Raw genomic sequence first — 6,000 nt, 5'->3', positions numbered from 1 at the left:
AGCAGGAGGAGAGATTAGCACTCGATCAGAGTGCTTCACGAAAACTGACCAACTCGTCAGCTGTGTTGTGCTTCTTTCTTGTATATGCTAAATTTCACTTGATTTGGAAAAGCAAAACCTTTGATCTGTTACAGGTCCCCCTGGCCCTTGTCCTGACAAATGGTTTGTGTTTATTGCTTCACTTGCATTTGAAAGGAGCGTATTTGCCTGTTTTTGGTAGTTTTATTAGGCTGAATCCATTTCTCAGGACATAAACACAGGGCTGTAAACTTGCTGAAAGAAACAAACTACGACAGCGCTGCTGTGGGCTTTAGGAGAAGGACTGTTGGATGCTTGTCATTTGCACTGGTGGTTTTTAGCAATTGCTTGTTTATTAACACATGACACTGGCTATGTGGAGAAAAGAAACTAAACACACGCCTTACTTCACAATACTAGTGTTATTGCTGATGCATTGCTACTGCACTGCTACTGCACGAGTACATGTCTGTAAAATACGGCATCATTGAGAAGCTTCAAATCGGTGAATGTCACATCCTGATCACACAGGCACAATTATCCACTATGGCTAAACACATATAAAATGGGATGTGCGTTGGACCGCATCAGACTCCAGCTTAGCTAAGTACCCCAGCTGAGATTTGGAGGTCAACAAAAAAAAATTGGTAGTTGATCTGAATATGTATTGAATAGTGCTTAAATTCTGATGGAGGCACGTCATCGATAGGACTGGTGTGCAAGCGGCCCCCAGCCTAGAAAGCAGATTTCTGTCACCCTTTCTGCTAGCTACACTGTGAGGATTTCCTGCTCGCCAAGCAGGTCGAAATAGAATCAAACACGAAGAGCTTATTAAGTGAAATTCCCAAAATGCAAGTCCCCGGAGAGTCGTGGCATATTTGAGACATTGTCTTTTGTCATGTTCGTTGGATGTGAAGGGTGCAGGGGGCATTACAACCAGAAGCAACATTTTTCTTTTTCAGTAAGAAATACTCTGAGCTGAAATTAAGAGTGAACTTTGCTTTGTGGGAAAAGAGGTTGTGTTCAGAAGTACAGCAATAATGCTCTGTGAGTGAACCAGCAAATAGGTTTGCTTCATTTGTGTGTCAAGTGTGTTGCCTAAAGCAAATGTTTTGTTATTTGTTGGGTAATTGACCATAAGGTATAATGCTCTAGTTGAAGAGAAACTAACCACTTTACCTCAATAATGATCAAACCGTACTACAGAGCACTTTGTGAATTGTTTTTCTCCGGCCACGGAATATCTTAAGTTCTCTAAGACCATGAGTGGGCAGTCTGTACCTTAAAGCTCTAGAACTCACAAGGCCACCTGATCTAGGAAAGAACCTAGCATTTTAAACCAAAGTCCTTTGGCTTTTCTAAAGTAGTATTTTATTGGCCTAAATTCTGTACTTCGTTTTTGTGAACTTTTTCAGTACAAGAAGCTTCATTGATAATTTGGCCAAGCTGGTGCATCTCTTTGGTCCCCAAAATGCCCCTGTGACTTGCACGAAGATGGTGAAAATCGAGTGCTGTAGTTCAACAGTATTATTTTTGGCACCCACTCTTTTTCTTCTGAGAAGGCAGGGACACTGCAGTCTCAGGGGGGACCCTGTAATAGGACAATTACTCCGATTTCATCTGCTTGCATCACTTTTGCTGGGTTTTGTGAGTAGACTTAGCTGCTGTGAAGATTGTTGGTCTATTTAGTGAAGGGTAATCCAATTGTCCTCAGGCTAGATTAGAAGCCAATTTGCATTGAGTGTATGTTTTGCATCTCAGTATAATTTTGCACATCTGCGCATCAATTGAATCTCACTCAAATTAAATGTGTGCCTATGGCCGCGTCCCTTAGCATTTCCAGTAGCCCCACCCCATAGCCCCGCTCCCTAGTCCATAACTCAATTTGGTGAGTACCTGCACTTATTTTTTTCCGTTTAACGCACTGAGTTAAAACATTACCTTATTAGTTCAAACACCGTACAACAGTTCTTATTCCTATACAACATTGAGGTTGCTTCAAGAACACTTTCGTCTTCTTGCATCCGTTCGGTGACAAGGGGGTTATTAGCGGCGGTCAGCGGTTGTATGCAATAATTGAACTAATGTTCCCGTGGCTCGAACCCGCCTCCCATCCTCCTCTCTCTCCCTCTGCTCACCGTGGGCGAATCACTAGCTCAGCTCTCCGTCCACTCACAGAGCCAGCTGTCACAGGCGGAGGTGGGGCAGTCATTCAGATAACTGCGCAGGCGCAGGGCACAGCTGGACGTTTTGTCACGTGACGAATTCGCTTCCGTGCGTCGCTTCCTGTGATGAGCCCTAGCCTCTACCGTGTAAATAAAGCGCGTTTTCGCTCTAGAGAGGTCAGTACACGGCACGACGTTATTTTTCCCGTATGTCACCTGTGCTTGTAACTGTCAAAGGGTCTTTATTGGTGGGCATGATGGATAAACAGAAAGCCTGTGTCCTGAAACTGCACCTGTCTTGAGACAATGTGTCACACCTTCAGTAATACGTGTCATTGAGTGCTCTGAAATCAGACTTGTGAAACGGAGGCTTGTGTGTTAGTATTATTGAGAGTGTGAAAAGTGCAGCCACCGAACCAACCGGTGACTGAACGGTGGAGGGACTAAAGCTAAATAATAGGCTTGTCTTGAGCTGCCTATGGGTCATGATACATACTTTAAGCCACATAAAATGCATGCGACAATATGGTCTGATAGAGAAAAATATTTGCAGGATAAATCACGTAGCTGCCACGTGGATCCATGTCACTTGTGGCGCTTCAGACTGTCCATGTGAGACATTGTTTCAGAAATCTGCTTGTCCTGGAAAGAAATTCACTTGTCTCATTTCGTGTCATGTAATGAGGTGAAACTTTATGGTAGTATTTTCATTATATGCCTTTCTGATTATGGAGGGCTTTAAAAATATCCGGGCTATGTGTATCTCGGATCTTTGAATATACACAAGCTGTGATATGTAGAGGCTCTGTTTATCCCCCTGTTCTGAATGGTCTATCTTTGTGATGACAGTATGGTTATGAGTATGCCTATACTTTCATTATGTTAGAGTTTTGATTAAAGCACACTTCTCCATGTATCATTGTTCTTTTACTTATTTTTGTTTCGAAGTTTGTGTATTGCTCTAGCAAAATGACTTTTATGAATTCGATTGAATTTCATAAAATGTCATTGTATAGAAAATCACACTCTCTACTTTGTCTAGAGCCTAAGTTGCCAATGAGGATCAAGGGGCTTGCCTCCAAGTTTAATCTAAATCTATGAAATGCTTATCGCCACTGTTTTGTCATGCGCTTTGTTTTAACAAGTCTATTAGGGCAAAAAAACCGACTCCATTGTGAGAAACCTCTCTTTAAAAAAAGATGCATTTGCCTTTTCGAAACTCAAGGTGTATTAACAGTGGTCGAAGTGGAAAAAAAAAGTAGGGGAACTGTGGGTGGAGAATCAGGGGGCGGGAATAACCGAAGATTGAATCAGTGGGCGGAGTCAGGGGTGTGGCTAGAAATAGCAAACCATACCAATTTTTAGTACGTTTAGCATTTCACTGACCAGTTACAGCTTATAACGTTATTTAATTAAAACAATGGATAAACATGTTTATTTGAGATTTAATTCAGGAAAAAGCAAACACTCATAGTGAAGCGTGTGAAATGTAAGCAGGAACAACATGTTACCTTAATGCTTTTACTCTCATTGTCCAGAAATCCATGATTAATTTTTGTTTCAAACATTGAGGACATGAATACAGGGCTCCTCCTGTACACATGTGTTAAGCAGGGCTCAGAAGAGAAAGGGACTCTTCAGGAGAATCTAGACTCACGGAAACCCACAAAGGCTCCTTCATATTTATGTCAGGCAGCTAGCTGCTCAATCATAATATAGCAAAAAGAACAACTGGTGGACAGAATGCAGAACAATATCAAACATTCACCCCTGTACAGAGATCTGGGCCTAAATCCATTGTTTCTTTGCTCACTGTGCCATTCCAGTTTGCAGCCAGCCATATGCAAATCAGTCTTGATCCTGCACCCAATGGGAAAAGTCCAGCCCGAACTGCCAGGCCAGGTCCTCCCTGGACTGGAAACAAGCATCCTAGGACCGGTTTCGGGCTTTCAGCCCTCATCAGCCAGGATAGCTTGATTCTAGTGGCATGGAGAGCACGGGACTCATGTCTGAGCATACCTGTCCCACTCGGGGTGACAAATGCAAAAAGAACAAGTGATGGACAGAATGCAGAACAATGTCATACATTCACCCCAGTACAGAGATCTAGGCCTAAATCCATTGTTTTTTTGCTCACCATGCCATTCCAGTTTGGACCCAGCCATATGCAAATCAGTCTTGATCTTGCGCCCAATGGGAACAGTCCAGCCCAAACTGCCAGGCCATATGTATTCAAGTATCCTTTCATTCGGGAAGTGAACACAAAGCAGTACCCACTGAACTATGCACATAACATATATTGCTCTTTGATATGCATGGTACATGTTCTTTGCAGCAGGCATATTACCCCTCTGCGCTACCTTAGATGAGTAAAACAGCCACCAGACCAAACATGCTCCCATCTCTCTCCAGCAGGTACATTGATCACCAAAGTTATCTTAGCACTTGTATTGTTGACCGAAACCTGCTGAATATACAAAGAACTTTGCAGTGTTTTTAAAACTCCTGCACTTGTACAAAACCGGACCTCCGGCGGCAGCGCATGACGGCGCCCCGGGTCCTTTGCAGCCCTCGTTCCCCTAGCGGCGGTCAGCAGAGCCCTGGGCGGCAGAGGTATTTGGCAGAGGTATTTAGAAATAAACATGATTTAGTAAGGTAACACACTGCACTAGCGGCTCTGGGTGGCAGCGCACAATCAGCGGGGGCCACGTCGAGTATGTGATGGGCGTTGGTCCAAGGGAGCGAGACTTCAGAGGCGAGTGAAACTGCTGAGAATGAGAGTCAGGGGTGTGAGACCTCAGCGAGCGAGTGAAACCCCCGGGAGTGAGAATCAAGGCTGTGAGACCTCGGAGAGAGGAGCCCCAGGCAGGGGGTTACACCAGAGCACAAGAGTGAGTCCTCTGCGGGGGTAACGGTACGGAGATCCCCGGAAAGGGAAAGATGGCAGCGCGCAGCACTATATAAACTGAAGCGGCATTGAGGGACTCGACTGATACCTACGGAGGTGAGAACACATGCAGTGGATTGCGCATCTGGCGTGTACAAGGACACAGGCATAAAGTGTTGAACTCACCTTCAGATAGATAGGCGCCATCGTGGAGTGAGTGCGATTAGATAGAAGCGCTGCAGGCAAACGACTAAGGGTATTCATGCTCCATACGCCTACCTATTGCTATGCAGTGGTTCTTGTTTTAAATAATCTGCAAGCCCTGGAAACATCCAAATGTGGTCTATGAAGCAGCGATATTGTAAACATTAAACTGCTGGAAGCAGGAACTATGAACGATAGAACGACCGAAAGTGAAAGTGGATCCCGATCCATGGACGCAGCCATTTTGCTTCCACTCTGGTTTCACGGCAATCTGAGGGAACCTCTTCATGCAGGCTTGTCTGTATGTGTGTACCAGCACTCCGATGCGGGGCTGCCTGCCACGATGGCCCTACAGGCTGGCAAGTGATTACTACTGCAACATCCTTCAATCTGCATACAATGTCAGAACCAGACAGCATACTTATGTGAGGTGAGCGTTTGTGATTTTATACCCGGAGCATACACTAGCGCCCCCAGACCTACCAACAGAAACAAAGGGGCCCCATAAAGTCGGTCTCCAACTTCAGTGAGACTGTTTGATCTCTGCCGATACACCTTATCGGTCCTCGCAAAATGGCGGCCACCTAGAGGCTTCGGCAGCAACTGTCCGACGTGGGCGCCCTTCAGTGCGGGGACTGACTCCTTCCCCCCACCCCCTCCACAACCCTGTGGGGGTCCGACGCCTTCTGCCCTACAAAGCGGTGATTGAGCCCGATAATTGCTGAG

General features: G+C 45.2%; 1 protein-coding gene across 1 annotated transcript in view; it reads left to right on the top strand.

The window, feature by feature from the left end:
* Positions 1-2,248: 2,248 nt before the first annotated feature.
* SCYL2 (SCY1 like pseudokinase 2) overlaps positions 2,249-6,000 on the top strand; it is a 392,954-nt gene continuing 389,202 nt past the window's right edge. Inside the window, exon 1 of the mRNA XM_086918030.1 lies at positions 2,249-2,360. The gene's annotated coding sequence lies outside the window, so the exon portion shown is untranslated. The remainder of the gene's footprint in view (positions 2,361-6,000) is intronic.

The sequence above is a fragment of the Lissotriton vulgaris genome, chromosome 1_1 (genome assembly GCF_964263255.1).
Source record: "Lissotriton vulgaris chromosome 1_1, aLisVul1.2, whole genome shotgun sequence".
Classification (NCBI taxonomy): domain Eukaryota; kingdom Metazoa; phylum Chordata; class Amphibia; order Caudata; family Salamandridae; genus Lissotriton; species Lissotriton vulgaris.
The sequence above is the reverse complement of the archived record's forward strand: the minus strand, read 5'-3'. Positions and strand labels throughout refer to the sequence as shown.